This window comes from Micromys minutus, assembly GCF_963924665.1.
Source record: "Micromys minutus genome assembly, chromosome: 12".
NCBI lineage: Eukaryota > Metazoa > Chordata > Mammalia > Rodentia > Muridae > Micromys > Micromys minutus.
This window is the reverse complement of record NC_137981.1, coordinates 42,203,317-42,213,688: the sequence shown is the minus strand read 5'-3', so window position 1 is coordinate 42,213,688 and position 10,372 is coordinate 42,203,317.

Sequence of the window (10,372 nt, the reverse complement as noted above, 5' to 3'; positions counted from 1 at the left end):
TATGAGTGTTTCTCATATTTCTTATAATAAAGATGCATAACATCTGCACAATGTGGCTGCTCACCTCTTACTAATTTTGAGTATACCAGCTCATTGTTTTCTAGATCATGGAAATAAGCAGTGAAGAAGGAAAAGAATGGTTTTATAGAACACAACTTATCTATGACATAATATTACATTTACATGAATACTAATGAATGATATAATTATGAGTATAAAGATTTAAAACTAAGAGTGATCGACAGGGATAGACCTAAGTGAGATATCTATATTTTCCCTCATTTCTTCCTCCATTCCCTCTGGTGTCCCTGGTCAGTTGGCTCCCTTTATTGGGGACTCACCTGTTCTCAACCCTCCTTGTTACTAAAGACTTTATAGCTACCACAGGTGGGTGGTGCAGACACTGGTGGGTTATCTGTGCTATACCCTGCTGCTTTTCTCATTCTAGTTGCCCTATACCCATCACTGCTTGCCAGTGGTAGTTCCCTCCCCCAAGACTGTCTCCCTTAGGATATTGCTTGATCCTAACTCCACTTATTACCAGAGACCCTGTACCCACCACACACTGTACAGACCCAATCATGCTATTTTTCACTTTCTTCCCCTCCTGCCTTTCAATTGCTTGAGCTGTATCCAACCTCCAGTACTTGTGCAGTTTCCATTTCTGCTGCTCATGTCTAGTCCCAAGTCCTATTCCAACTGAACCTCTTCAATCTCTAGACCTAACCCGAATTGAACACCCTGTGCACCTTCCCATTATGATCAATCCTACCTGAGCCATCTCAACACCCAGTTTGCCCATTCAACTACCCTGTAGGTCAGATCAATCAGGTCAGACACTCAAACCCTGGATTACTTGTAACATATCCAACCTCCAGACATAGCTCAGGTTATACACCTGGACATGAATCCAGTCTAGTGAGTCTCTGGAAACTCAACATTCTGCACCATATCCAGTTGTCATGCCTTGTTTTATATGTACAGACTGAATGACAATCTAGAAAGATATACCAAAATTTACAAGAAATTTTCTGAAAATGATCAACAAATCATCAAATTGAAAGGACACAAAACCTTTCTATATACACCAAATAAATATGATGGCTAAGAGATCATGATAATACTCCTATATACAATAATACATCTACATGAATGTGAGACGTGCGCGCACGCGCGCACGCGCGCACACACACACACACACACACACACACACACACACACACACACACATACACACACAGACATATGAATATATCTAATCAAAGTAGTGAAATACATCCACAATATTTTTTTTAATCTCTGAAGAAAGAGGTAAAGGAAAACTCTTGGAAATAGAAAGAATCCTCATGCTTGTGTATTAGTATAATTAATAGTGTAAAAATTACAATTATACCTAGAAGTTATTTACAGATTAATTGTAATTCTAATATAAAAATCTCCGCAATGTTTTTCACTGAAATAGAAAAAACTTATAAAATTCCTATAAAACCATAAAAGACCAGGCAGAGCCAAAACAATCTTTAAGCTCAAAGAACAAATTTGGAGGAAATAATGCTTCAGATTTCAAGGTATATTACAGAGCTATAGTAATAAAAACAGGATACTATTGACTTAAAAATAGACATATAGACAAATGGAACAGAACGGAAGACACAAATGTAAGTGCACACAGTTGTAGCCATCTAATATTTGATGAAGCAGCTGAACATATACATTAGAGAAACAGCATCTTCATTAATGGTGTTAGGAATACTGTGTGTCCACATACAGAAAAATATAATTAGAACAGTATTTATCACCTTGAATGAAAATGAACTTCAAATAGATAAAAGACTTCAATGTAAAACCTGAAACACTGAAACAGGTGGAAGAAAACACAGGCAGGTTTGGGGAAGAACTTCCTGAACAAGACCACTTTCTCTCGGGAAATGACTCTAACAATTAAAAAAATGGACTTTCTAAAACTAAAAATCTCTGAACAAATAAGGAAACAACCAACTGAGTGAAGAGGCAGCCTACTGGGTGGGAAAGAATAATTTTCAGTTGCAATAAGCTGTAAACCTAATAGACAAAGGTTTAGCATCTAGAATATATTTATATATTTTTCCCAAGAAATCAAACAGCCAAAAAAAAAAAAAAATGAGCCAAGTAAAAATAGCACATAAATCTAAATGGTGCTTCTCAAAAAGAAAAGTAGAAGTAGCTAAGAAATGTCTCACAACCAAATCAAACACAGGGGCCCTTTTGGGATAATCAGGGTTCATTGTTGAATGGTATGAACAAATCCTGGGTTCTTTCTGCTTGTTTCCATGCTTCTGGCAGCTACATCTGAGTTCATATCACCCTTATCCCACATTTCTAGAGGAATGTGTCACTATATGCATTCATTGAAGAAGTAGACTTCAGTGTGGATCTGATTTGGGAAAAAAGGCATGGCCATAGGAAAATATTTAGAATATATTTAGAAATTATCCTGGTTCAGTAAAGTGAGAATCAGTTTTAAGAATATCAAGAGGTTCTGGTACAGAGCCAGAGCTGGGCCACTGCCATTGTAACTCACATTCTACCCACAGAGAGCTGAGCACCCAGAAGCAATCTCCATCCTGAGTCCATGGGCCAACAGACCCACAGGAGATAAAAGTTCCAGTCAGAGACAAAAAGATTACCTAGCATCACAGAATCCAAGATGGCAAGAGGCAAGCACAATGAAGTACTACTCAGCCATGAAGAACAATAGCTTCATGAAATTTTTAGGCAAATGAATGGAACTAGAACATATCATCCTGAATGAGGTAACACAGTCAGAAAAGAACACACATGGTATGTACTCACTGATAATTGGCTATTAGGAAAAAAAAGCTCAGAATACCTATGATAAAAACTTACAGACCATATGAAACTTAAGAAGAAGAAAGACAGCATTGTTGATGCTTCAATTCTCACAGAAGGCATTAGAGTGTGGGCGGTACTTGGCAAAAAGAGAAGATGAGTAGAGGGAAAAAAAGAAGGGGAGGCTCAGGTGTGGGAGGAGATGCGGGAGGTACACAGAGAGTCAGGAAATTGAACAGAGGTGTGTAGCAATGAGGGATAGGGAACTGGGGATAGCCACCAGAAAGTCCCAATGCCAGGATTGCAAAAGACTTCCATGACCCAATGGAGATGACATTAGCTGAAATACCTAACGAAGGGGAGAGAGATCCTGTAAAGACCATATTCAGAAGTTAGGCATAGCCCAGGTTGAGATATGGGCCATCCACCCTTCTCAAAATTAATTCAGAATTGGTCCTATGTAAAAGAAATACAGGGATAGAGTGGAGCAGAAACTGAAGGAAAGGCCATCCAAAAATGGTCGCACCTGGGGATCCATCCCATACTCAGATATCAAACCCAGACATTATTGCAGATGTCAAGATGCGCTTGATGGCAGGAGCCTTATATAAATGTCTCCTGAGAGGCTCTGCTGATCCTTCCTGATATACATCATGGTGCTCACAGTGAACCATTAGACTGAGCACAGGGACCCCAATGGAAGAGTTATGGAAAGGACTGAAGGAGCTGAAGGTATGACTCCGTAAGAACAAAAATACCAACCAACTAGAAACTCCAGAACTTTCAGCGACTAAACCACCAACCAAAGAATACACACGGAAGGACCCATGGCTCCAGCTGCATATTTAGCAGAGGATGGCCTTATCTGGCATCAATGAAAGAGGAGCCCCCTTGGTACTGTGGAGGCTTGAAGCCCCAGTGTAGGAGAATGCTAGAGCGGTGAGGTGGGTGGGAGTTAATTGGTGGGTTGGAGAGCACTTTCATAGAGGCAGGGAGAGGAGTTTTGGAATTCAGTAGGAGAAACCAGGATAGGGGATAACATTCGAAATGTAAGTATAGAAAATATTCAATAAAAAAGAAAAAGTAAATGTACTTTATCACTCCTCATTAAATTGTCTATTTACCATTATTGAGTAGAGAGGATAGAGGGGGCATTCAAATACACTCACACACCTGAGATTGGAAAATAATACTGATTGATTTTTAAACTCTAATTTTCTAATAATTTGGTGTTTTTTGGAGAGTTGCAAGCAAATTTGTTTTTTATGTGAATTAAATTTTTTTTAAACCTTTCAAAATTGCATTCACTTGAAATTTCGTTATTCAAATTTGTTTCTTGTTTGAAACCTCAGTAGAATGGTAGGTTCTCTCTGCTTTAAATTCAGAGTTTTGTTTTGTCTTTAAGGAACTGGGCTTTGTTCTCAGGGCAGAATCTCCTCTTTTCTCTCCTGTCAACCCTGACTGTTGGGGACATTTTGATGGGGGTGTGCCCAGCCCACTGTGGGTGGTGTAATCTTTGGGCAGGTGCTTCTGGGTTCTATAAGAAAGTAGACTGAGATAAGAAGGCCAGTAAGCAATAGCCTCTGAGTCAGCTCCTGCTTCCTAGCTCCTGCCCTGTTTGAGTTCCTGACTTAACTTCCCTCAGTGGTGGACAGTCACCTAAAAGTGTGAGCTGAAATAAACCCTTTCCCTGTTGCTATTTCATCATGGTGACAGAAAATCTAACTAGCACACTGCCCCGATCCTCTGTCTCTTTAGCTAGTCACTCTGGGGAAGGACACAAATGTGCTAAAAATAATCATTGAGCTTTCATTTATTTAAAAATTTTTTTTATTGAAAATGGAATCTTCCCTCATGCAATACATCCTGAGCATAACACTGATTTTTTAAGTATTTGAAGAGTTCAGTGTTGACTGCAGCTGTTCTTTCATGGAGGTCTTGGCAAACAGTCCTTCAGCTCCCACTAAGACAGCAGGTCCTTGTAATTATGCTCCTGTGATGGGGGTCTTCACAGATAATCCGACTGCATTTGGAATTTGCAATCTCTCCCTGTCCTTGCTCTCTTTATGTTTTATATTTGTCTCCAGTTCTGTATTCTGGTTTGTCTTCTGCCATGGTTTCCTCTTTCTCATCCCTTTTCTTCATCTTTCTGCCAAGGATCTTTGCTGTCTCAGAAGCCAGCCTAGGCATGCAGTATGGTCCTTTTTAAAGAGAAGCATGCACATAGATTAGGATGCTGGATGATTTATGTTTCACAGCAATTATGTGCTGGTGACATTTATAGCTTTGTTTCACAGTCATTCCAACTGCTCCAGGCTTAGAGTTCAAATAGCTGATCATTATTCACCAAGACTAACCATGGCTGAAGATTCCAAATATCAGCTCACACATATAAGTAAGCATGTTTATATTTCAGCATATAACAAATATAGAATTAGTATTACTGCTTTATGCTTAAAGAAAACCAAAAGATGAGAAGTGTTAGGGAATCATTGAGAAGTATCTATTTTTACATAGGAACACCAGGAAAGCTCATGTTTTAATTTTTTTTTTTGAATTATTAAATCATTTAAAAATTTTTTTGAGAATTTGTAAATTTAAATTATTATTATTTGTTAGTATTTTTAGTGTTTTATTTGTTATTTTTCTTATAGGATTACTTCCCTATCATGAGCTGAGCAACATTAAATTAATACAATGAAAAACTAGGATCTGATTATATGCCACAGGTTTACCATATGCATTCAACATCCCCAAAATTCAACACACACTTAGGAGATGAAGGCAGTTTACCTTTTTGTCCCTTTTCTTTTGTCTCTTATACTTATTAATCTATTTTTAAGTGAAATACTTTAAATGTCACATAGAAAATTGTGTGTGTGTGTGTGTGTGTGTGTGTGAGCGTGCGCACGTGTGTGTGTTTTCCACAATATTGCCATAGATTACTTTTCAGAAACTGAAGGTAGGACTTGGATGAATTTACCTAGAACTGACTTGGAAGTCTTCTTCTTGAGGAACAGCTCTCATACTATTCTTTTAAGAAAGAAACGTAATCAACAGTCCTTCTCAGCTGTTAAGCCGATGAACCACAAAAATGACCAGAATGACAAAATATCTTTATCTTAAAAGTATAATAGTGGCAGTTATACAGAGTAGGGGACTCAACAGCTGTCTAATTATATTTAAGTCCCACTAAATAGGAGGGACTTCATATCTGTTACTATAAACCTAGCCACCTATTCATGTATAATGTAGTGAACCTAGAGAAAAACCTACTTTCTCTTCTCTAAAGCAGTATAATTTCTTACTGGATCCTAAGTGTTCTGTACCCACAGACACGTGCAGCTTTCACTTCCTTCAAAGGAGTTGTTTTTTGTGGAACAAGGAGCCCATTACATATATTCACAAATGCTCAAAATATAGAGACCAACTGATGTAGGATGTTCCACCTGAGTTGAAACATCTACAACACAAAGTGTACACATAAGGCTCAGGTGGAAAGAGTGGAAAGATTGCAAGAGCCAGAGGACTGGGATGCCTGCTACAGGAGAGTGCCTTCTATGTACAACAGAGAAGCTGCCCCCACAAAACTGCAAATGCATGGTTGTCTAAACAAGACCTTCAGTGACAGTACTAGTTGAAATGAAAATGTCGTTGGGGGAAGGCTCATAAGGTTCCATCCCTTGATGAAAAGCTATAGGCAATTACTAACTTCTGAGAGAGGAAGATTGGATTTTCTCTAGAGATGGGAATTTACACAGATTAGCCAAACTCAAGGGTGAATCCCTAAGCTCATACACATATGAGTAACACTAAATGGTCTCAGACTGTACGCACTGTATGTATGTATGTGTGTATGTGTGTAGCAATAATTAAAGAGGTCATGAATTTGAGATGTTGCTGGGGGACATGGGTGGAGTTGGAAGGAAAAGGGTAGAAGTTACATAACCATAGAATTTATGTATGGAATTATTAAAATATTTATTAGAAACAAATTTAAATAAAATCAATTATAGTTTGATAATCTGTTCATGGGTATAGAGAAATGGATCTAGATGTCATAAGCAATTCATTTTCTCCTGTTAATACTTAACATTAATCTAGCAAAGTGAATGAGAACAGTTATTTCTGGTTTCTTGATTATCCACTGAGTGGGATACAGTGATATGTAATAAAAATTACAGAATTTTTATGTAAATATAGTAGGATTTTTCTTGATATTTAATTGCCTGCAATACAAGATGTTTGTGTTTCTGTAGCTTCTGCCTTCAAAAGTGAGGTGCTGTGAATTTCAACCTTCTCACAGTAAAAACAACAGGAGCCAGAATGGGTGAGGTGAGCAATGGATATAAAAGGCCTCTACTGAAATATTTGACTGCCATATGGAAGGAGGGATTGGGTAATTTTATATGGTTTCTGGAGGTACTCTGAGGTTAGTAGGGGTAACTTAAGAAGGAACATATTTTTTGATCCAAGTAGCTTGAAACCTGAGGGAGCAACACTGCATCCAGGCTGTTTTGTAGATGTGAGCCACAGATGGAAAGGTCTTGGGCAGACATTGCTTTATGTTGTGAGGAGAAGAATGCTTTATGTTAGGAATTGTATTTCTATAGAAATGCAGTCTCTATGGGTTCCTAATTAATGATTATTCTTGTTTGAATTGTTATGAAAAACCCATATTGATCAATCTAGTATTATAATTTAGAATTAAATTTTGCTACCTAAGTTGAAGAATTTCAAGTTCAAAGACATCTATTACTGTGGCCAGAAGAGAATGAACACTTGTAAAAATATTTAAATATGAATGTGCAAAGCTATAAGGAGACTAGAAGGAGGACAAATGAAAATTCCATGAGAAGTTTTAAATTGAAGTTAAATATTATGTCTATTGTTATCATAATTATTATTATTGTTGTTATCATCATCACTATTATTTTATATGTATGAATGTTAGTGACATTTTTCTATTTGCTTATCTTGACTTTACATGTGAATGCTTTGCCTACATATTTGTGAGTGTGCCTTGTGTGAGCCTGGTGCTTGAGAAGACCAAGAGTGAGTGCTGAGTCCAGTTGAACTGGAATTACAGACAATTGCAGGCTGCCATGTGTATGTTATGAACAGGACTCGCAAAATCAGCATGCTATTTTATCTGCCCAGCCAACTCTTTAATCCCCTTTCAAATACATTTTCATGGTTTTCCAAAGTGTAAATGCTAGGATCATGTGATTCAGTTGCAATTTTTGCCACAGCTTCCTTCACTCCCATTCCTGCTCTGATATGCCAGACACACAGTTCCAAAAATCCGTTCTTCAGAATGACAATGGGTAATAGCTTTATCTACTCATATGTTACACATTCTAGTATAATCTGTTTCTTAATAAATGCTACCAATAATTTTTTTTTGTTTTCTTACTCTACTATTGTGAAATAAATTGCATTAGACATTAAAGCACTGGATAAATTCATCCCCACAGAGCTCACAGTGTGGAGTATCTGTATCTGACTCTGCTCACACCTAATCAGTGTGGTGGTGATCAAACTCCCATACCAGTGGCCTTGACAAGCACTGTTGCTGGAACTCTCAAGGAATATATTATCTGACATCACCACAGACAGACCCTTGTGATCACCATGATTATCCTGAAAGCTGAGCAGCAGGTTGTTGAAGGTGATTCAGAGTTTTCCAGCATCAACATAAAAGGAGGACTATAAAATTACAATATTTTCAAGTCAGCCTTTTTCTTAGTTTATCTCATACAAAGTATGCTGTTTTTATATGGAAGAATCTCTCATGCTTGAGTTTATATCGAAATCTCTGCATATTCTTTAATGGCTGGTATTTGTGAACTTGTAGGATTTGTTCAATGTAAGTATAATAAAGAGTAATGAGTCAAGTTTTCTAACACTTTTCTTTTACCTGTCTCTGGAGGACTATCTACCTCATTCCTGCTGAGCTCAGTTGAGATGTTCAATCTGTAATATGGTATAAATTGTACCTAGTTTAAAAAGTAAGGCCAATAACAAATTTTTTTCTTATACAGCATTTGAGCTACCCATAATATTATTAATAAGTTTTCTGTGAAATTTTTTTCCTAAGAAGTAGTTTATGGAGCAAGATTAGTTACTGAATTATTTCTGAGATCTTGTCTGTTATATCCAAGAGAATATAGACACACTAGCAAAGATAGTGAGTTCTTTCTGGGTGATTTGTATATATAAGGTATCCGGATAATTTAACTCTCATGCAAATGCTGTGAGATGCTAATTTCTACATTTCATTATCAAGCTTTTGTTTCTTTTGGCCTCCAGGTGGGCATTATCTGAAGTCTGATTTGGAAGGATCCCATGAAAATATAAAGGGGAAAACAGTAAACTGGGTACTAGCCCTGGCTGACCTAAATTCTGATTCAGTGTACATAGAAATTGACAATCTTGTGCAAGTCAACCATAAGTTAGAGTTCAGTTTTTTCCACTGGAAAATTATTTCTTCACAAGGCTCAAGGAATAATGAAAAGTTAACATCGGAGATACAAAGTAGCTAAATGAACTTTATATTCCATGCCTCAGAACTGTGTGTACCTGGCTAGTCAAGGAGCAATGCACCTAGAGGCCCAAGCACTCTCCAGGTCTTCTTGTCTTTCACTGACTCTTCTACTTCTACTCTTTGATTTCTCCTTGGAAGAAAGGCAGACATTTGCCTGATTTAATTTGTTCATGGTTACCTAATAGTCCCTGGTTTTTATTTGTTTGTTTTCTTACCATTTTACAGCTTCTTTCCTCTTTTAGTATTGTTTGGTAAGATCTAGAGGAACAAATTTGCATATATGCCTTATAGTTTTTAATATTTGAACTATATCTCTAATTTGAGTCATGGATACAATCTAACTTCTGACTAACTTCATGCCATAATTTGATAAATATTTGTTTTTGTATAATTTTAGCCATTCTAACAACACATTGAGTATTAATAATGTCCCACTGTGGTTGGATGGTAAATCATCTCAGCAAGCTTGTTAAGTAGAGTGGGTCTGAGTCCTCAGAAACTTGGGGTACACACCTGAGACAGTAGGTAGCTCCCAGCTACATGCCAAATTCCTGGCCTGAAACATGTGTCACACTTCCCACATGAGGAAATGTGACCTAAAGTCATGTAGGCCCAGAACAGAGTTCTCTATGTTAATGAGGTACCTAGAGGTCATGAGAGTTCATCCAATAAGCTCCCCTTCCCAGACATTCTTCCCTGCAAACTGTATTTAATCTCAGGTTCACTCTGAGATGTTGGTATGCATCCATTTTCCACAATGAATCACCAATAAACAGTTTAGAACCAAGGACTGTCTCATTCATTTACCACTGCCATGGGGAAGAAGGCCTTCAGCCACAGAGCTATTGCCTAAGTCACCCGCAGAAGGCCTCTTTGTACTTCTAGACAACCATTGCCAAGCTAAGGACAATCACCATCTAACTATGTCAGAGCTACCCTCCCCTAAGCCTGGACTTGTCACCAGCTCAAGAGCCTCTTCTGGTCTTGGCTCTTCTA